The sequence below is a fragment of the Lissotriton helveticus genome, chromosome 9, assembly GCF_964261635.1.
Source record: "Lissotriton helveticus chromosome 9, aLisHel1.1, whole genome shotgun sequence".
Lineage (NCBI taxonomy): Eukaryota > Metazoa > Chordata > Amphibia > Caudata > Salamandridae > Lissotriton > Lissotriton helveticus.
In genome coordinates this window covers 879,643,799-879,665,686 of record NC_136070.1, presented here as the reverse complement: position 1 = coordinate 879,665,686, position 21,888 = coordinate 879,643,799, and the positions used below count along the sequence as shown (strand labels likewise).

The 21,888-nt window shown below is 39.2% G+C and overlaps 1 protein-coding gene across 1 annotated transcript in view; it reads left to right on the top strand.

The window, feature by feature from the left end:
* The window catches only part of LOC144781948 (cytochrome P450 2G1-like), a 528,779-nt gene that overhangs the window by 326,080 nt on the left and 180,811 nt on the right, over nucleotides 1–21,888 (top strand). The window lies entirely within an intron of this gene.

Genomic DNA, 21,888 nt, shown 5'->3' with positions numbered 1-21,888 from the left:
AGCATAAGACACACAATTTGGGCTCACGCTTTAATCACCGAGTTTCACAACAGCTCACCTTAGCAGCATCAGACTCTAGGCAATACCTTACTTAATTTCCATAGCCCACCACTGTCACACCAGTAGGGGTGAATACTTTGCTTCGCACCCCCTCTATAGCACACCCTAAACACCCCACAGAGGTTACAGTGCTCCTACCCTCCTCTTTCCCAATTTGTTTGCCCTTTTTTCCCCTTACTTCAACGGAATCACAAAATGGCGGCCAACACTTCTAGTTGCAACTGCTCGCACCGCTCGCAGCCAATCAGCAGCAAGCTCATGCTGATAACGCCTTATCCAATCAGATGTCAGAATTCCCAAATATCGATATCTGTAAATTTCGATATTTCTCTAAAACTGCTGAACGAATTTACACCAAATAAACAAAAGTGTGCTTTCTAGACCAAGACCATTCTGCCTGCCAAATTTGGGGTAATTCCGTTCACCCATTCGACCTGTAGCCTTGTCTAAATTTCCTATGGAAATGAACATGGAGAAAACACATTTTGGGACCCCTCTTTTATCTCGGCCCCCCCTTGACCAATCACCCTGAACCTCTCAACATAGGAGCTGATATGTACAAAGCATTTGTTTTGAAAAGTTCATGAAGATTCAGCAAACGACGCCAAAGTTATAAGCAAAACAAAAAAATTTCCTCCTATGGAAACTTGGTCCTAACTATAACTTCCTACTGGCGACCTGCAGTAGGTAATATATGTGTGTATGTATGTATATATATATATTTTTTTTCTCCATAAAGTAATATATTACATATATGAACTAATGTCTCAAAGTTATTGATTTTATCCTTCATAAGTATTTTTACTAATACTCTTTCACCTTACCGTATATTTATTTTATTCTTTAGGTGTTTTGTTCTTTCATTAGACTTAGGTTGGTAGTGTTATCAAAAGTTATTTATATACCGTGTAATTGTTCTTAACTAAGATTCTTCCTCAATTTAAGGCACACTACTTGAAAAAACGAAATTCTTGACCTTTCTCTTCTTTGAGTATTGTTTATATTCTTTTCTCATATGTCCTTATTCTCCTTATTGCTTTTAGTTTAAAAAAATGTACTCATCAATTATATGACTTGCTTGATATGTTTTACCTTGTATTAATCAACTCTGATACGATTCAGCTGTTACAATAACTATTTATTTCTTTTCTATCCTATTTAGCTGTTATTAGGTCTTATATTGATTGTATTTAATATTTACTTTTTCCGTGGCCCTCTTACTTCTCTCTTTATCTTCTCCTATCATTTCTCTCACTATACTGTTTTATTATTTACATGAAATACTATGTTACATATATGAATTAATGCCTCTAAATTATGCAGTACATCCTTTATAAATATTTTTATTACTCTTTCATTTAATCTTATTCTTTAGATGTTCTGTTCTTTCACTAGACTTAAGTTTATAGTGCTATTAAAAGTTATTGATATGCTGTCTCAGTGTTCTTAACTTAGAATCTATGTCAATATTTCAAAAGATTCAGTTTTTCTTCTTGCCTCAGATTTTTCCCAAGGTACACTTTTTAGAAACACATATTCTTTATTTCTCTCTTCTTTCTTCTTTCACTACTATTTATACATTTTTCTCTTATATGTCTTTATTTTTGCTATTGCTTATATTAAAAAATGTACTCAACAATTGTATGACTTATTTGATATGTCCTACCTTATATTAATCAATTCTGATAAGATCCAGCTGTTACAATAAGTAATTATTTAATTTTTAACCTATTTAACAGTTAATAATGTTTTATAATGATTGTATTTTATATCTACTTATTCAATGGCTCTCTATTACCTGTATCATTATCTTCTTATATTGCATCTTACACTATAAAGTTTCATTATTTACTTATAGGTCTAATTTTTCAAATTTTCATAATACTGTTTATTATTTGTCATATATACTAATTCTTTCTATGCTTTTCGCTATGTGGGGCTTCCCCCGGTACGCATAGCCCGCAAGCCAGGACTCGCAGAGCATAGTTTTACTTCCCTTATAATGCACATTTCCCTGTGTAGTATCTTTACCCTGATTCTTCCTTTTCCTAATTTCCATAGTCTTTGTGTAATTTTTTTTTTCTACTTTAAGTCCTTTTTTAAATTTCTCCTCTATATTTCTAAGTAATTTACATTCACTCTCTCCTTTTACCTGGAACCTTTCTCCCTTTACCTTCATCACTCTTCATTCTTCTTCACTGATCCTTTATTATTTCTTCTCTCTTTATTTTCCTAAGTATAATTTGTTATTTTCTCCACTAACCCACAAATGGCTGTTAACACTTCCTCTACTTTCCATCCTCCTTGCATCATATTGTGGAATGTTCAAGACGTTACAGACTTTATTAAGCGTAAAAAATACCTTCCTATTTACAAACAAAAAAGACTGACATAGCTCTTTTACAAGAAACCCATTTAAACGCTTTAGAATCATCAAAGTTGCAAAGAGATTGGATGGGAAAAGTAATTCGTTGCAAGCTTATGGCACATCTTCTTTTTCAACGAGAATCATCCACGATAATGTGGTGTAGTTATCTTTCTCCATAAATTCTTACCTGTAACAATAAACAAGACTTGGACTGACCAAGATGGCAGATTTATCTTTGCGAAGCTGAAGATAGGTGATTGCTCTCCTTGACGCAGAATCAAAATACTATGCGTCACTGATACTAGCGGACCTGGCTGAATGGTCGGAAACGAACAATAAAATACCATTAAACCAAACTGGCTTCCGGCACGGCATGGGTACAACGACGAATGCCATGCCCCTAAGCCTTATAGCTGAGAAAAGTCTTCAGAACTCCCACGATCTTCATACCTGCTTTGTAGACTTCAAAGCGGCATTTGACCGTGTCAACAGGCAAATGCTTTGGGCAAAATTAAAACACCAGGGCCTACCGGACTCAATTCTCTTGCCCATTATTAACCTCTACACTGAAACCTGGATGCAGGTAAAAGTCGACAATGGGCGACATCTGACTAGGAAGATATATACTGTTGACGGACTAAAGCAAGGATGCGTCCTGGCCCCATACCTATTTAACTTATTTATGAGCGATCTGGCAGAAAGCCTAGACAAGGTTAACGCACATCCTCCTAAGTTATGCACCCTCCGCCTAACGCACCTATCATATGCGGATGATGTGGTACTCTTGAGCCAGACAAGAACTGGCCTGCAACGTTTGTTAGACGACTTGTCCGCCTATACAAAAAGGAACTTGTTAACCATAAACATTAAGAAAACAAAGAAAATGCTCATATCACGGCACCGTAAACATCCACCAATTTTTCGAATAAAAACCGACCAGCTGGAATCCGTCAATGACTATAAATATCTGGGGGTACACCTAGACAGGCATTTAAACTTCCTGGTGCACTTCAAAACCATGGAAAGAAAGGGGGCAGCATTATTGCATGCCTTCAGCAACTTGGCAGCCGAGTTAAAGGGCCCTCTTGTCTCCCCCCTGCTAATTGCAATGAAAGCCACATTACTGCCTACAATAGTGTACGGGAGCATTTTGCACCATGGGAAAAGCGCCACCCTCCTGGAGAAAATACAAACTAAAGTCTATAAGCAGGTCTTCTTCTAACCAAAAAATTCTTCCCCAGCACAAGTTAGACTTGAATTCGGACTACAATCTCAAGTCTAACTAAAAAAATACGAGGCCATTAAATTCTGGTACTATGTCTGGAGGAACAAGGAGAACAAAATGAATGGTGCACTTTGGGGAGCGCTCCAGACAAGCCTGAAATCTGAGCACTCAAAATATCTAAAGCTCTAACTAGAGGAAACTGAGCTCGGAGCTCTGTGGGAAACAAAACTCCCAGCCCCTTCGTTTAACCAGGTAGTCAAAAGGACTGCTAAGAAGCACTCGCTCCTCAACGACAAAATAATTTTTAGTACCCGATCTCACGCCTGGATGACTATTAAATTGTACACAAGGCCGGCACCAGCCTCTTATCTAGACACAGCATTCTCGTTGAATCTTAAACGTAAATTCCTCCAGTTAAGGCTGGGCATTTTACCCACACGACTAGACCAACCTAGATGGAGACCACAAGTAACAACGGAATGTGATCTCTGCGGTGCAGGCAACCAAGACTTTTTACACATAGTCTGCATCTACCAGCTATGTACTACGGATGGCACCACTGGCTTAAGGACAAACTCAACGAGCTAGGAGTCCGCACCTGCCGGTCCGCGATAGTCCAGGCTTTATGCTCAGCGGACGCCCAACTGATCTGTAGATTAGTAAAATTCCTGGACAGTTTCGCGGAGAAAACAAGGTACGCTGCCGCTTGCCGGACCCCCATTGAGACTTAAGACCAATGTTGATAGACAAACCTGTATTGCAGCAAATCCTGCCATGACTGGTCGGATTCTTCGAATCGCAAACCTTTCTCCTAATGCAAACCTTTCTTTAATTCCTTTCCTTTTCCTCTTCCTATTTATTTCCTCGCTAATATTTTAAGAATTTTGTTTTAAAAGCTGTAGTTTGCTACAAATTGTAATGGTTTTAATTAACCCAACAATAAAGAATTTACAAGACTTGGACTGACCAAGATGGCAGATTTATCTTTGCGAAGCTGAAGATAGGTGATAAGATCCTCTGTGTTGGCTCGGTTTACGCTCCAACAGAAGCCAAACATGCTTTTTTCTCACTTTGAATCATTTACTGGTACAAATTGGTGCTTCTATCTATATTATTTTCTGAGACTGGAACCTGGCCTGAGGTCCTATAACTGACAGAACTAGTGGAGCATTGGCGTCTTTGTCATCCCTCCGACCAAGAATACACCTTTCTCTCTTCTACCCACGATACACAGTCTAGGATAGACTATTTCCTCATCTCTAATTCATTGATAGTAATCACCACTAAATCCTATATTCCCGAGGCTGCACTATCAGACCATGCCCCTATCCTTATTGCTCCTGAAATTGGTTTAGCTTTCCCAGGTCGTAAGCCAAGTCATATGAATATCCAAAGATATCGCTGTCCCAAAGGTAAGCTTCTACTCCGTTCGCACATTTCTAATTACTTAACTGTTAACAAATCATCTGTTTCTTCAGGCACAATTGTTTGGGCAGCTCCTAAAGCAACCATTTGCGGTCAATTGATGAGGGATGCTGCGGAAACAAATAAGTCTAACTCTTTATGTCAAATTGAACTAGAAACTCAAATATCTTTTCTCACACGTTTATATACGTCTCATCCCACATTACAAAACCATCGAAAACTTGAGCTTCCTAAATTGGAACCTAATAATATATATACTTCTAAAACAGAGTATGCCGTTCAGCGCTTTAAGGGTACACATTATGAGCAGGGTGAAAAAGCTGGTCATCTATTAGCAACACAACTGAAACAACATGAGACTGCTATGGCCATTCTTGCCTTGCGCTCGGATAAGGGTGAGATCCTTACAAGACCACAGGACATTGTAGACACATTTCCATCCTTCTATAAAAAACTGTATACTCCTGAAACTTCAGTTACTGAGGATCAAATACTTTCAAATTTAGCAGATATTAATCTCCCCTGTCTTACAGAAGAAGGTAGTGTCCTGCTTGGTGATCATATTAGCAAAGAAGAAATTGCTGTGGCCATCTCTAAACTGCCTTATCATAAATCCCCAGGAGAAGATGGTTTCCCTGTGGAATTTTACAAATGGACCAGGGCAGAAACTGTTTATACTTTATTTACTGCCTTTCAAGAGGCAGTTCAAACGCAGTCACTTGGTCCTATTTCTAGCAAAGCATTGATTGTGTTTATTCCTAAGCCCATCAAAGATGCTCTTGTCTGTAGCAGTTACCGACCTATATCCCTCATAAATAGTGATGCAAAGATTCTAGCTAGTATTTTAGTGGCACGTTTACGTAAAGTCATTCCCTCTCTTATACACCACTCACAGGTTGGTTTTGTCCCAGGCCGTTCCTCCAGGAACCATCTCCGTTCCTCGGCCCATACTTTGTGGTCTGCAAATAAGATGAAGGAAGAGGCTGTTGCTCTCTCATTGGATACATAAAAAGCATTCAATCACATTGACTGGAAATATCTTTTTCCACCTGGGAAACGTTTTGGACTAGGTGACCAGTTTATCTCTAAAGTCCGCCTCTTGTATGATACTCTGGCAGCCCAAGTCAACTGTGGTGTTTTATTTATCTGATCCCTTTCCAATTAAGTGAGGTACCAGCTTCCTCCTCTTTTGTTTTTACTGACAATTGAGCCTCTTGCTTCACTTGTTTGGCATTCACCTCATGTACAAGGCATACATATAGCAGGAGGTACTTCTAAACTCTACTTATATGTTGATGATATTCTGCTCACGTTAACAGATCTTCCTCACTCTCTGCCAGCCTTACTTAAGGTCATTGATGGTTTTGCGACTCATTCTGGTTACAAAGTGTATTGGGATAAAAGTGAAGTTCTGCCGATTTCTTTTGGGACCACTAAAGCATCAATCAATAGATTTCCCTTTTGTTGGAAATCATCCCAATTAAAATATTTGGGAGTCTTAGTTAATAAAGGCTTATCAAGTAAGATCACAGATAATATCACAGCCCTTATAACACAAATGGAAACTGGCTTTGCAAAGTGGTCTCTCTTGGGTCTCTCTATGTGGGGTAGGGTACAAGCCATGAGGATGGTTACCTTACCTCGCTTTAGCTATATACTTTGTATGCTTCCACTTCTTGTTCCCTTGTCCACACTTTGCAGAGTTGATGCTCGAATTCAGTCTTTTGTTTGGAGATCTACAAAGCCTCGTCTAGCTGATTCTAAATTATTGGCTCGTCTGTCTCACAGTGGTTTGGGATTACCATCCTTAGAAAACTATTCTTTAGCTTTACATCTTTTGCAGCTAGTTTATTTCCTTCCGGGTACAACAGACCCTCCACTGTGGGTCACAATAAAACACTCTATACTTAATTGAAGTGATGGTCTAGATTTCTTTTATGGATCCTGCCTTCCACGTTCCTCTCCCCTGCATCCACAATGCAAGCTATTTACCAAACACAGTTTCCCATCAATTACAATATAAATCTCCACTCTGGGAGAATGAAAGTATTCGTATAAGTAGTTGTGCACTCCAATGGTCTAGTTGGAAATCAAGGGGAATAGACATGATTGATCAACTTATCCTAAATGGAGAACTAAAATCCTTTGATTCAATTAGTGAAGAGTTTGGTCTCCTGGTGCATCAACTCACATGTTACTTGCAACCTCAGTATTGTCTCAAACGATGTCTTGGCTCTCCTCCCTGGTCTCTAAATTCTTCACTCATCTTAGACTATCTTCTTACTTGGGGCCGGCATAGAAGAGTATTGTCAGAACTGTATGAAGTCTTGATTCACCACCTATATTCACAACCACTTCTTAAAGCTCTTCAAGAGAAATGACAAAATCGTCTACACATCACTTTTGAAGAGGGTGACTGTTTAGACATGCTAGAAGCCTTAGACAAAGGTACCCGAGAGGCTCGTTTGAAATTCTGCATTTTTAAGATCCTACATGATTGGCATTGGACCCATTCTAAAATTACAAAGAGCAAGACTGCTTCTGCACATATGCAGGTAACACATTAAAGGACTTGATCCCTTCTCTCCACACTCCTCTTACCCCTTCTATTTTTTTACTACATGATTTTAGAAATCTTGTAGCTATTACACGCCTACAATGTTGTCTCTTACATATTGCACTTTTCACTGCTAAAAACTGTATCCTGCAACATTGGAAATCATCTAGTCCCCCTACGTAGGAAGAATGGATGATAGCAATGATTCATACTGCTTCTCATGAACATATTATTTATAGATTACAGGATCAAGAAGAAATTTTCCAGCAAGTCTGGGCTCCTTTTCTTCACAATACTTGAGCTTTTCTCTTTACACTTTTATCATAACATATAACCTTATATCTTTCTTTAATTTATATATATTTTCTTACATATACTTATGCTCTGTTACTTACCTAATTCCTGTTTATTCCTTTAGGTTCTCTCTACTACCTTTTCCTTTTCAACTCTACAAATTTCATATTACTTACTCCCTAATATGTGTACTCAAATTACTTTCCCTTCCTTGCTCTATAAGTTTTGTGTAACTTACTAATATCTATTGTTTATTATTATATATGATTTACTGATACTTGGTATAAACACAAGTTATTTTAGAATATTGAATACATTTTCTTGTTTCTAAGTATTGTGAATTTCATTTTCTCAAATAAATAAATGTGACACAAAAAAAGAAGGAGGAACAAAGTGTGGTCCAATTAAAGTTGGGGAAGTGATTCAGAAATATTGGATACTCTCCCCAAGTGATAGAAGGTGCCAGACTTAAAGCTAGTACACAAGGGGGTGGTGATGGATGGAGCATCTGAATCAATCAAACACTCACACCCAGTCAAAAGATCTGGGTTTAATCCATCACCGTTCTTTAGCCCACTCTGCCACCCCAGACTTAGAGCTAGGCAACTAAATCGAGATAATCTTGTATTAACCATTAAAAAAAGAATAAGAAAAGTATTAAGAATTCTGGGTATGCATATACAGGTAGATTTGTAACCACATACAGTAGGGAAGAAAGCCGATTGAGAAGGATAATTCAACGTTGGTACTTGAATAAAAATGACTCTATAATTGGCTAGTTTGTCCTTAAGAGACTGGGGATAGCATATAGGAGGAAAAGATATATGAGAGATGATCTGGTGAAATCCAGTCTAGAGGTGATACAAAGATCAAATTGGTTGAATATGAGTAGAGGCTTTATTAAGAGCAACAAGTGTAAAGTATACCAATATGATATCATCTGCTCCCCGCTGTGAAAGAAACCCATGGAAATTGTGGGGGCATACCACTGTAACACCAACCATGCTGTATATATACTGTAGTGTAATTCCTATATCCCTAATAGGCTCTGAGCATTGGAATAATAAAAAATATAGATTTGACATAGGACTGGGTCAGTATGTCTCTATCGAGTACATTAAACTTAATTGCGTGTGTGTGTCAGCTAACTCAGAGGTCACAAGAAACGTTCTCGAATGAACAAGAAGGGATTAGTCTCTGACAACCGCATAAACATGACAACTTTGTTTCCCTTAGAGTACGAACAATATCTTCAGAGCTGTGCAAACAATAGATAACTGTTTCACTCAGTCAATCGTGCATGCTTCATTCTACAGAGTTTGCAAAGAAATAGAGAGAAGGGCATTTCAATAAAAAAAGGTCTTTTGAACAGTGTTCTTTCAAATGCAAGAGATATGAACTGCTATAATCGTAAGACAGAATGCAAAGTATAATAGGCACAGTGTTAGCAGTAAGATAAAATAATACTGTAATAGCATGTCATGTAACTATGACATATATTCATTAAAATACTTACATAAATAACAGGCTAAAATACTCATCTGGTGCTTCTAAATAATCCTACCTCAGTGTACCTAACCTAAGTCTAGTACGAGGGAATTAGTAGGTGCTGTCTTAGTCTGGTTTAGTTATACCAAGAGTTGCGAAAACGTTTCTCTAGGTTTTAATCAGTTCCAAACCTTAGAATGAGAGAGGTTGGTATCTCTTTCCCAGGACTCGATTCTCTAACACGACACAAGGGGAGTCAGAAACACTGAAGCTGGATTCTCAGCGAGGAGGATGACAGGGTCTGGTCAGTGTGTCAGTTGGGGAGATGACTTCCTTTGGGACTTGCTGTGGCGAGCCTTGTGCAAGTAGGTAGTTGAACTGCACCGTGCTTTGCCATAGCAAGTTAAGGTATATTTATACCTTGAAGGCGTTTAGGGATGCCAGTATTGACGTAAAAAGTTGGGCATATGAACGTCATGAATGAACCCCTAAGGAATAGATGTTCATGCATAATAAATGAGTTCTTTGAGAAATCAATATTCAAGCAAGGGGAAAGTCCCAACTGCTTAAGAGTCTGGTTTTTCAAGAATTCATTGTGACGTACATGAACGGATGTAAGTAGCCATGCCTGTATTTGGGTAGCATGGACTATGCCTAAATAAGCACTGGATCTATATGCCTATATAAGGGCAATGTGAATTGTACCTATATAATGGCATGAATCGGGAAATGCATACGGAATCTAAATCGAAACACAACACCCACTCCACTTTCTTTTGTACAACATTACTAAATTCTAAACATGTTTCACATATCTAAAACATAGCTACACATGAATGGCTAAGAAAATGTCTTAAAAAATACATTTGCGATGCATAAAATGCAGTGGTGCAGTACATATTAAAGCTATATATATATACATTCATGAAATGGCTCGTAAATACAGAAAAAAGAGGCCAAAACCATTTCATGTCAAATAACATAATCATTCAGTTGTTGCCAAGGTCATATATTGTCTCTGGAAGTATTCAAAGAATTCTTGTTCTCTATGAATATTTCTACTATAAGCAGATTACTTGTGCCAAAAAATGAAAAATACTAATTTGGAAAAAAAAACGAATCATAGTAAAAAGTTCTTTGTTTTAAAAAAATAAAGATCAAATTCAAAGTCTCTCAGAACACTGTGGGCCAAAATCAAAAGGCAGTGTTAGGGTTTGGAGAAAACATGAAATCTTCTATGTCTGTAGACAATAGGCGAAAGTCGGATTACCTCGTTTAGAAGATGTGAAGCATCACCATCAGCATTGGTCGCATCAGCAATGTTCGTATCGGATGTTACCTGCGTGCCTGTTGTTTCCTCTCGTACCTCAGCAGTAGTAATTTGCGTCTGTGAGATCTCAATGAATGCCGTCATTAGAATTGGTAGCCGCTGGGTACAACACAGAGCATGGGCCGTTACCGGTTCAAGCAGAGTATCATTATCCGTAGGCATGACTGATGGGAGTGTTAGACAGATGTCTAGCACGCATTCTTCACCACATAGCAGGCAGCGTAGAACAGGTAAGATGCAATCTTGCCAGATTGGTCTGAATGACAGATACCATGTGGTATTTAATTCTCGTAGGTGAGCTAAACCTAGAATTTTAACGATGCACTCACGACACTTCATCTACAATAGAGCGCTCTCTATGGTGCTTGGAGTGGTGTTGGTGATTTGGCTTGCCGTATCGTAACAGTAGGAGCAAAAATAGTATCCCTGCGACGAGTCCAAAAAGTAGTGTCAGTCCACCAAACACAGAGTGCACGAAGTTGGGAAATATTCCGAGGACTGCTTGAAAAGGTGCTAACAGTCCTGAACATACGTTCTTAAATAGATGTACAATACTACTTGTATCAGACATGTTTAAGATACGTTCCAACATTTCTGAGAAATGTATAGGGCAGGTTGTATTCAGAAGGGCATGTATCTCGGCAGAAGTCCTTGTGATTTGTAGATCATAGGTTTCTTTGTCCGAGGTCCGTGGCATAGTTTTTTTGCAAAAGAATGGCTTTCATTCTGCTTAGAGTATCAATTCCTATAGAAGAGATGTTCAGTGAAGGCCATAAAGGCGACCCCCTGTCTGTCTTTGTTTGTGGAAACAATACTTGCATACAGCAAGTGACCCTGGATGACACAGTTACTACATAAGGAATACCTGGCAACATGCCACAGCAACTGTGATCGTTCAACATGAGGTAACTTCCATTTGAAAGTTGCCCAAAAATTGGATCACTCACCGCAGCTGATGAACTTTGCAGGTGACAGGATAAGTTGTTGGCGAAACCATCGCAGGCCCTGTGTAAATTAATACCCTGGCAAAGGAGAGAGCCGCTTAGTGGGTTTTCACAGTTTTAACCGATAAGAAACACTTCACGCCCCCAGTCCAACATCTGTGTGTGTATGGTAATCTCCAGGAAGTCTTGATGTATTCTTTACCCAACCTTTCATATTTGCCTGCTGGTATGTGTTTTAGGCAATACTGAAAATGGAAATGTGTAACAGGCAGAGTGATTTTACCACGTATTATCCATTCAGTAGCTGGTTTCTCTGCCACTGTGAATGGTAATCTTTCCAGTGTTTCAATGCTCAGCACCATGTAGTCTGCTCCTCTTTGTGCCAGTTGGATCTGTTTATCAGTGAGATTGAATTTTGAAAACGGTGACGTAGTCTTGGTTAACGCCAAGGCACATAGCCTGCACGCAAGTTCTATAGCGTCCAGCCTAATAGCATGATGGAACGTAACTGAGAATGACCATGTTGCAGCATGACCAAGTCTTGTTCCATGATGTCTTTGGCAGAAGATACAATGCTGTTTAATGATTATATCCTGGACGACAGAGTTGTTAACCCATTGTCAACTACAGAGAGAGATTTCTCTACATTAATCAATTTCTCGTATTCGTTCTGCAGTCTCTGCTTGGGAAATCTTCCATAATTTGTTATATGCAGCATATATACCGGCATATATGAAATGTTTTTGACGTGGTTTTCTTGGTCCTAGCAAGAATTCCCTAAGATCTGTGCCATCTTTAACCCCTTCCATGCGGCCACGATTCTGCGCCTGTGCAGCAGAATCGCAAGTGGGCGGGCTTATGACGGCCCCCAGCCGTCATCAGCACACGAGCGCCGTAGTGCATGACGGCTGGTGGCCGTCATCAGCATGCAAGGGGTTAAGTAAAGATAAGTGTTGCTTTACATCCTGTAGTGCAGATGTCTTTAGCCAATCAAGGCATAGTTTCCCTACACTGTATGTTGTTATTACCCCAGGATGCTGTCTTTGAAAATATCTTGGGTCTGGCCTATTTACTTTGAAACCTTGAGTTTTTTTCAGGAATCAATCTTGACTGCTATTTGTGTCTAGGGGACAGAGCAACCATTTGTTCCAAAATTGATCTGATCTGTTGTGATGAAAAATATTATGTACGTCGACCTCCCCCTGTGTAATGCTATTACTCGCAGGAATTGGTATGGTTGGTGTGTTCAAGTCCTTGATGTTGGCTAACCCAAGGCAAGACGTTTGTTGGACAGTGTCATTCAAAACCATAATTTGCTCAGGGATGATACAGGCTCTAAACAAAGCTTCTACCCCCTGCACTTGCCAATCTTTAGAAACCCACACTGATTTTTTGTCAATTATGTCTTTCCAAAAGTCGAACCCTTGTCTAGACAGTTGGGCAATAAAGGCTGCAGAATAAATCTGTATTGTATTGGTCAACATATTTCACATTACTGTTCTGTTTACATTTCTAAAGTAGAATGTTTCTGCACTCGATACATTGAACCCTGAAAAATATGGAAACGTATTCGCAAACTTTTGGGGCTACCCTTTGGAGGCATAGGACAATGTTCCCATTGGTTATATTTATACATTTCTAGTATTGCAGATTTGTGCAAAAAATGATGACCATAATGGTTATAACAATACATTTGTTCATAGTCTGACAAACCCTATAAATATTCATGATTTGTGAATACTGCTGACATTTCTAAATCAGACATATTATTAACAGTCTTGAAGTCCCAATCATCAGAAAAGGTACCAGAGGTAATAAAGTCACTTAATGAAATCTTGAATTGGTATGGAATCTTCAACAGCTCCAACGGACCAAAAATGTCATATTCAGTTCTGTCCCAAACTATACCATCCGGTATAGGAACGGCTGTGATGTTCACTGATGACAAGTCTCTTTGTTCACGATTGGATGATTTGTGTGGCAGGAGAAGTAAGCTGACTTTCTTACTTGCTGTGTCCATTCAAATATATCTTCCATTTATCAGCATACCCAGAGTTATTACCAGAGCTAACCAAAGTAGAAAGAAGAATATTCCCAAAACAATCCATAGTTCAATCCATGGTGATACCAGATACGTTTTTTCAGGTGATGAAAAAAGTCTGTTGCTCTTTGAAAGTTCTTTTTGCTGGCGTTGTTTCAGGTTCACTGGGATCTTTAGAAAACGTATAAAAGTTAATGAAATAGCCAGAGGCAGGTCTGTCAATGGTTGGAATTGCATATGCATTTGTTGAAATTGCTGGAACCACTAGATCACTTGTTACTTCATTGTAGACAGGTGCTTCAGGACAAACTGTTATTTGGGTCTCAAGAGGAACGAGTTCCATAGCTTTGTTGCATAGTCCTTCTTTTCTCACTGTAGAATCTTCAAAGATGATGAGTCTCTGTTTGAATCTCTTGGATTGTAGCTAGCGGAGTGCGTCTGCTACATTGTCGGCATCCACTTGGCCTACTGTTTAGTATCGGCCACGTAGTGAGGTTTGATAAGGTCTATTAACACAAATCGGTTCTCCTTTTTACCAGCAAGGGGCGGCAGTAGAACTGTGCTTGATCTGTGGATTGCTAGGAAAGGTACTGGTTGTCTGTGAGAAGGCCCAAACTCCTTATTGTCAGCGACCTTTTCTCCGACTGGATCACCAAGCTTTGGGATCCAGACAGGTCTTGCTGGGACGGGTGGTTTTTCCCCAGTGGTGGGTGGATTCAGGAACACGTTGCTTTGTTTCATTCTTAGTTCATTTAAGTCCTTTAAAACAGCCAAACGATCTTTGATATCAAATTTCTTAGTATCCACCACTGCTGTATGACAATTTAGGTCAGTGACCAACATTCTTGTCCAAATAGGACCTCAAATGGAGTGCTACCTGCTAGAAAATTTCTTGGCAAGTTGTTAAGACTACGTTGGACATGTATTAGATGTTTAACCCACCCGTCACCCGAGGCTAATACCCTGGCTGTTATATATAGCTTTATGTTCCGTTTTTTTCTCTCCACAACCGAATTTCCCTCAGGATGGAATGGACTAGAATACCCCAATGCAATGCCCAAACTGTCGATGGCTTCTTTGTAAGTTCGAGAGCTAAATGCAGGGCCCTGGTCTGAATGTAGCGTACCAATTGCGTATGTGCCGATAAAGACTCACAAATCTTTTATAAGAGTTTGAGTGTCAGCCGAGCGCAGATGCCACATCCAAAGGAACCTTGAACATAAATCCACTGTGACCAGGATAAACTTATAGTTACCATCCCTTTGTAACGGACCACAGTGGTACAGGTAAACACACGCTAATGGTTTATTTGAAATCAACAGAGGCGTCTGTGCAGGACGTTTGACAGTAGAGACTTTCATCTTTTGACATATTTCACAATCCAAAACATAGTTCCGGGTCTGTTTACTAATACCTGGCCACCAGTACCTTTGTTTTAATAATGATACTGTGGCGGAAACATCTGCATGAGCAGCCGCGAGCCCTTCATCTGCTGAAAATTCCTAATCTATGTTCCATGTTTGGAATTACCCTGTCCCCCACTCCTGGGATTTGCGCAAACGGAACATTGTTTATATCAGTTATATATGAGTATTTGAGTGGAAACCCTTTAGGTAACGCTGCACCGCAGCCTTTGCATGTCGCATTGATAGCCAGCATTTTTTCACTGTCAATTCTCGTTTTTGAACAAGTGATTGCAGCTAGGGAAGTTGTTTGCACAGCCCCTTTTGCAGCTTTATCACGCAATGAATTCCCTTCAACATGAACGCCATGACGTTGATGACTCAGCGTGTGTATCACATGAGTATTTTGTAGCCCATTTTGCAACTGAACTACTTGTTCTCAAAAAGTTTTATGCTTGATTGTGCCACCTTTTGCATCTTTGAACCAGTTTGGAGCCAGTTCTGTAAATATTCATTGTAAGATTGAATACATTAGAAGGAATTGCACAGTATGAGTGTGGGGAATTCGCAATCCATATTTTCAAGTGCCATTATGAATGCTTGTAGTTCAGCTCGCAGAGCTGGACAATCTCCTAGAGATTGCATTTTCGTGACCATAGGCCTGAATTTGCCATCGTGCATACGACCTTTAACGATCATGCATGCTGCACTATAGGCTTGTTTACCTTCAGTAGTGGGTTGTGCTGATTCATCAGTATAAATTATACATTCATACTCTTCTAGAGGTACAATTTCAGTAGGCAGAGGACATTCTTGTTCGTATTGCTGGAATACTTGTGTTTTCAAATAAGGATCAAAAAGTTATTTAACATCAGTTGCAGCAAGAGAATTAACCCATTGTATCCATCTCGGATGTAAAGCTTTTGCATTCGGAATGCTCGCTTTTGTCACTGCCTCTAAGGCAGGTACAGGTGTTAGGACCATAATGCGTTTCCCCTGTGCTAGGGCTCTTTCTTTTGCTACAGCGGTTTGAAGTGCTGTCAAAATTTTTTCTGTAGAAGTGAATTTAATTTCTGCTGGTGTATATAAATGCGATTTGTATGCAATTGGTACTCTTTCACCTTCATTAAAAGTTAAGTGGGTGAATCCGCATTGACCCAGAATTTTTCAGATCACTAAGTTGCGTATGTTTATGCGTGTTTGTACATTTTTAGTTGCTTACATGTCTATTTGGAGTGAACGCAAAATTTCTGTGTGTTTTTGTGTCCAATGTACTGTTTTAAAATCAGGTTTGATTAATTTGTTGAGTGGTTTAACCCTTTCTGAGTAGTTTTGAATGTACGTTCTTCCAAAATTCAGGAAACCTAGAATCAACTGTAAGTTTTTCAGCATTTTTGGAGGTTGGAGCAGCGCACATTTTACTAAAAAGTTGGCTGCCAGACTTTTGCTTTGACTTGAAAGTTCATATCCTAGAAAAAGGATGTTGAGATGGGCAATCCTTGATTTCTTGAAATTGAATTTACACCCTTCAGAGGCAAACTCTAGTATAATGGTGTTCACTCTGTTCAATTGCCTGTTCAGGTCATCATCTGTCAGATAGAAATCATCGACATATGACAATACCTCGTCATCATAAGTTTGTAGTAACTCTGTTACTCTTGCTTGGAATAACCAAGGACTATTCTTGAATCCTTGAGGGAGATGACAGAATTGACCCTGTGTCCCCATTATTGAGAAAGCGTTCAAATACCTGCTTTCAGGTGCAATGTTTTGACAAAAGAAACCATTTGAAATGTCTAATGTGGTTTTATATTTTTTACACACAATGTTATTCATTAATGCTCCACTGTGTGCATTTTGCACCGCCAATGTTTTACAACATGAGTTTAAGTGTCTGTAATCCAAAACTAGACAACATGTATTATCTGGTTTGGAAACAGGAAACAAAGGATTGTTCATTGATGAGGTGCAAGTTTCAATCACCCCTTGATATTCAAGTTGATCTAAGATCTCCCTGACCTGTTTTTTAGCTTCTTGCTTAACTGGATACTGCCTTTGTGCAGTTGGTTGATTTTTTAACTAGATGTTATGGTGAGGTGAATCCTCATCCCTTACTACATGACTTTTGTATAATGCTGGGGCTTGGACGACAGGCATAAGTATATTTTAAATGTACTGGAACATAATTAGGGAAGGCTGGCATAATGATGTCTTCGTCATGTGGACACTCACTATCAAATTCTGGTGGCCAGTGCTGTTCTGACAGAAGTATATCATAATCCTTTGAAAGTCACTCCCAAAAGAGTGCTTTCACTTTTCTTGGTATGTCTCCCTCCATCCAAAGTGTTTTTTCATATAACCTATGTGGAGAGCTAACCCTGGTGTCTGCAGTTTCAACTTGAATGTCCTCATTCAAGTCCACTGTTTCCAGAAGTCCCTTCAGGGTCTGGCGAGCTATTGTTACTTCTGCTGCACTGTCCAACATTGTCTGAGCCCATTCTACGTTCTTGAGTTGTGTCCTCAAGATCCTCGGCGTGTCTGATTTTTAGATCTGCTACCTTCTTCTTGGTGAATTGAGGTTTTGTTTGCTATTCTGAACGTGTTGATCGTCTTTGGACTTTAGGCGTTATTCTTTGTTTTCTGACCATCCTCTCGTTTCGGATGTCTGTGATGATATCTGAAAGGTACGAGAGGAATGTGTATCAGTATCTTGATACCTGTCAGGTTTCTCAAATTATCCCTATTCCTGAGGTTTTACCTCCTTTCAGAGGGCTCCTTTTGAGGAGACCTACCTCGGGAATGAGAACGCTTCTCTTTGGTAGTTTATTTGCTATTTTCCCACTTCTTTTTATGAGAGGTAGGAGTGTTGTTAGTAAAGACCTTTTCAGGACTTTCAGACAGTTGTGTTTTAACTGGTTTCCCACCCAAACTGCCTCTGCCTAATTCTTCATAGGATTTGTTAATTATTCTGGCTAGTTCTTGTGGTTTTTTTGTTACATCAAATTCCCTTAATTTCTTGCGGATCAACACTGATGCTGCTTCTCCTTTCATATCAGATACTATTATTGATGCGACCTGGTTGAAATTTTTCAGTAACTTCATACCTAAATTCAGAGCAGGCTCTGCCCCATATTCGTTTTGAATCTGTTTCAGGACGTCAGTTCTTACCGCCATAGACGGAACACCATGTGTTTTAGTGTAGATAGCAGCGAAGACTGTACCCCAAGTGGTGCAGTCCTCCAGATGTGGTGTGATCCCCATTGGTAAACAGATTGTTAAAATTCTATGTTTCTCATGCGGGCTAGTATTAGGGAATACCACTTCGATTTGAGTAATTTTTTGAGCTATCCAGAACGGAATTTGTTCATGTTTTGTGGGTAGTTTACCCTTGACTGTGTGTAAAGTCTGTGGTGTGATTTTTAGTGTATTCCCCTTCCTGGTGAGAGGTTTGTTGTAGAATAAATAATGGTGGTTGGACTGTAAGAGTCTGCATGACATATTGAACCAATTGTCTATAAATTCTGATTAACTCTTTGAATTGAGTAAGTAATTCTATATCTGACATTTCTTCAATGTCAGGATGAGTTGTATAGCCGGCTAAAATCGGCCATGTTGCTCCTAGTCTACCTAGTGGACCGAGCCTGGTAATGTGATTTGAATGTTTTAGGGTGCCTTTAAACCAGAGCTCATGCTCCTGGTATTCGAGTGGAATTTCAATATCCGAGCTCATGCTCCTGGTATGTGAGTGGAATTTCAATATTCCCACAAGGAATATATTCCTCTGGTGGATCATCTTCTTTGTAGAAGTGAAACATTTTAGTTACTGGTTTTGATTCTGGGAATACTATCCATGAATCGAATACCTCTGTCTGGTGATATTCATGTGCCTCTATCACAAAAACTGCTCTACCTCCTCTTGGTGTTACGCCATGTTTTTTAGGTTTTAGAGTGATAACTCTCCTTAAATTTGCAGGAATGCTTATAGCATTCTCATTGGTTATAGAAAAGCCTGTATGATTTAAAGCTTGTACGGCGTTGTCACCTGTAGCTCCACTGGTTTTGGTGTTATTATCACCGTTTAGGGACATTTTGTTGAATGAAAAATTGCAGAGCAAGATTCAAGGGAACAAAGATAAGGAGCACAATATTTTGGAACACTGTATCCTTCAACGTTGAACAAACCAAAAATCTAATACATAGGATTTTCATCCTCCTCAACTATGTGGGATATTATCCCTAGCCACTCCAGACGTCTATTGGAGTATTATGAGTAGGGGTCTCTGAGAAAAGCATGACAGAGTTACTTCAGTATCTAGCGTTAAATTAGTGCCTTACCAAACCGTTGTGTGCCATGTAGTGTAGTTCCTATATCCCAAATAGGCTCTGCGCATTGGAATAATATACACTATAGATTTGACATAGGACTGAGGTCTCTATCGAGTACATTAAACGTAACCCTTTAGTTGCTGCCGTCGGTCAACGGCCGTCACAAGCACTACCTCAGTAGTGCTGTGCACGTCCGTTGGCCGACGCGACCCCACCCACGCAATGGAACGCCCACAGCGGGGGGATTTTGCTCTGCACTAAACGGGTTCATTACTTGTGTGTGCCGGCTAACTCAGAGGTCACTAGAAACTTTCTGGAATGAACAAGAAGGGATTAGTCTCTGACAACCGCATAAACATGACAACTTTGTTTCCCTTAGAGTCAGAACAATATCTTCAGAGTCGTGGAAACAATAGATAACCGTTTCACTCAGTCAATCGTGCATGCTTCATTTCTACAGAGTTTTCACAGAAATAGAGAGACGGGCGTTTCAATAAAAATGGTTTATTGAACAGTCCTCTTTCTCATGCAAGAGATATGAACTGATACAATCGTATGACAGAATGCGAAGTATAATACGTACAGCGTTAGCAGTAAGATAAAATAATACTGTAATAGCATGTTGTGTAGCTATGAAATATATTCGTTAAAATACATACACAAATAACACAGGCTAAAAATACTCATCTGGTGCTACTAAATAATCCTACCCCAGTGTACCTAACCTAAGTCTAGTACGAGGGAAGAAGTAGGTGCTGTCTTAGTCTGCTTTAGTTATGCCAAGAGTTGCCAAAAGGTTCTCTACGTTCTAATCAGCTCCATACCTTAGAATGAGAGAAGTTGGTATCTCTTTCCTAGGACTCAATTCTCTAACACCCCACAAGGGGAGTCAGAAACACTGGAGGTGAATTCTCAGCGAGGAGGATGACAGCGTCTGGTCAGTGCGTCAGTTGGGAAGATGACTTCCTTCGGGACTTGCTGTGGCGAGCTGCATGCATGTAGGTAGTCGAACCGCACTGTGCCTTGCCATAGCAAGTGAAGGTATATTTATACCTTGAAGGTGTTTAGGATTGCCAGTATTGACGTAAAAGTTGGGCATATGAACGTCATGAATGAACCCCTAAGGAATAGATGTTCATGCATAATAAATGAGTTCTTGGAGAAATCAATATTCAAGCAAGGGGAAAGTCCCAATGGCTTAAGAGTCTAGTTTTCCAAGAATTCGTTGTGACGTAGATGATCGGATGTAAGTAGCCATACCTGTATTTGGGTAGCATGGACTATGCCTAAATAAGGACTGGATTTCTATGCCTATATAAGGACAATGTGAATTGAACCTATATAAGGGCATGAATCGGGAAATGCATACGGAATCTAAATCGAAACACAACAATACTTTCTTTCCCTTGCTCTACGGTATACATAGGAAATTCCATCAACCAAGTATACAGGCATATCTTGAAACATATCAGGGCAATCAGAAATAAGGACAAGACATATTCTGTGGGGTGCCACTTTTTGGGAGTTTACTCAAGTGATAATAAATAATTACAATATTTTGTAATGAATGCCATACCTAGACATTGTAGAGGTGGCCATAGAGTGAAAGATTTGCATGACCTTGAGTCGAGATACATAATGTAACTAGAGAGTAAAACCGAGGGTACTTGAATATGTCTTTACCCTTAGACTTATTGTATTTTCCTAAATTTACAGAATAGGCATCTCCATTAAGGTTGGTGAGATGGCTTCCAGAAGGGATTTAGTCACTGTATTTTGAATGAGGATGTATAGTTTCCCACTTAGCATTGATTGACTACAACGTTTTATGATGTTATTTATGTCAAAACTTTCCATGAAAATATTGTTGTACATTTCTTGCATTGTGTTAGAGTCTAATGAATTTGAATGCGATTTTCTTTTCATTTCTTTTCTTTTAATTTGATATGATTGATTTCATATTAATAGTATTTTTGTATTTATATTATGGTAATTGCACTATGCATGTTACTATTCACATCTCCTGTGTTTGTCCTTGCAGCTTTGTTGTTTTGGCTCCTATTTAAAATATAAAGTATGGCATAGGTACATTTGGTATATGGAGGTAGCCACCTCCATTTTGGTTGACGCCTCCCTTTGGCGGATGCACGGCGGGCATGTGGATACTTGAAAAGAGGGAAATAAAATGAGATATATAGCTGTATTCATTACACTGAAATAATATTCTGCCTTGTAAATACCTTAGTAGTACGCCCGCATGTTAGTGAATCCGAATTAATAGCACAATTTCATGTATATGTTTGATTAATATTCCTAGCCTTTTATGTGTACGTCATGTTGCATTCTCACCCTTGTCTCTTCACATATTATTTATAGAAACATTTGAGCAAACTAAGGTATGGTAACTTTAATTTGTGAGTTAATATT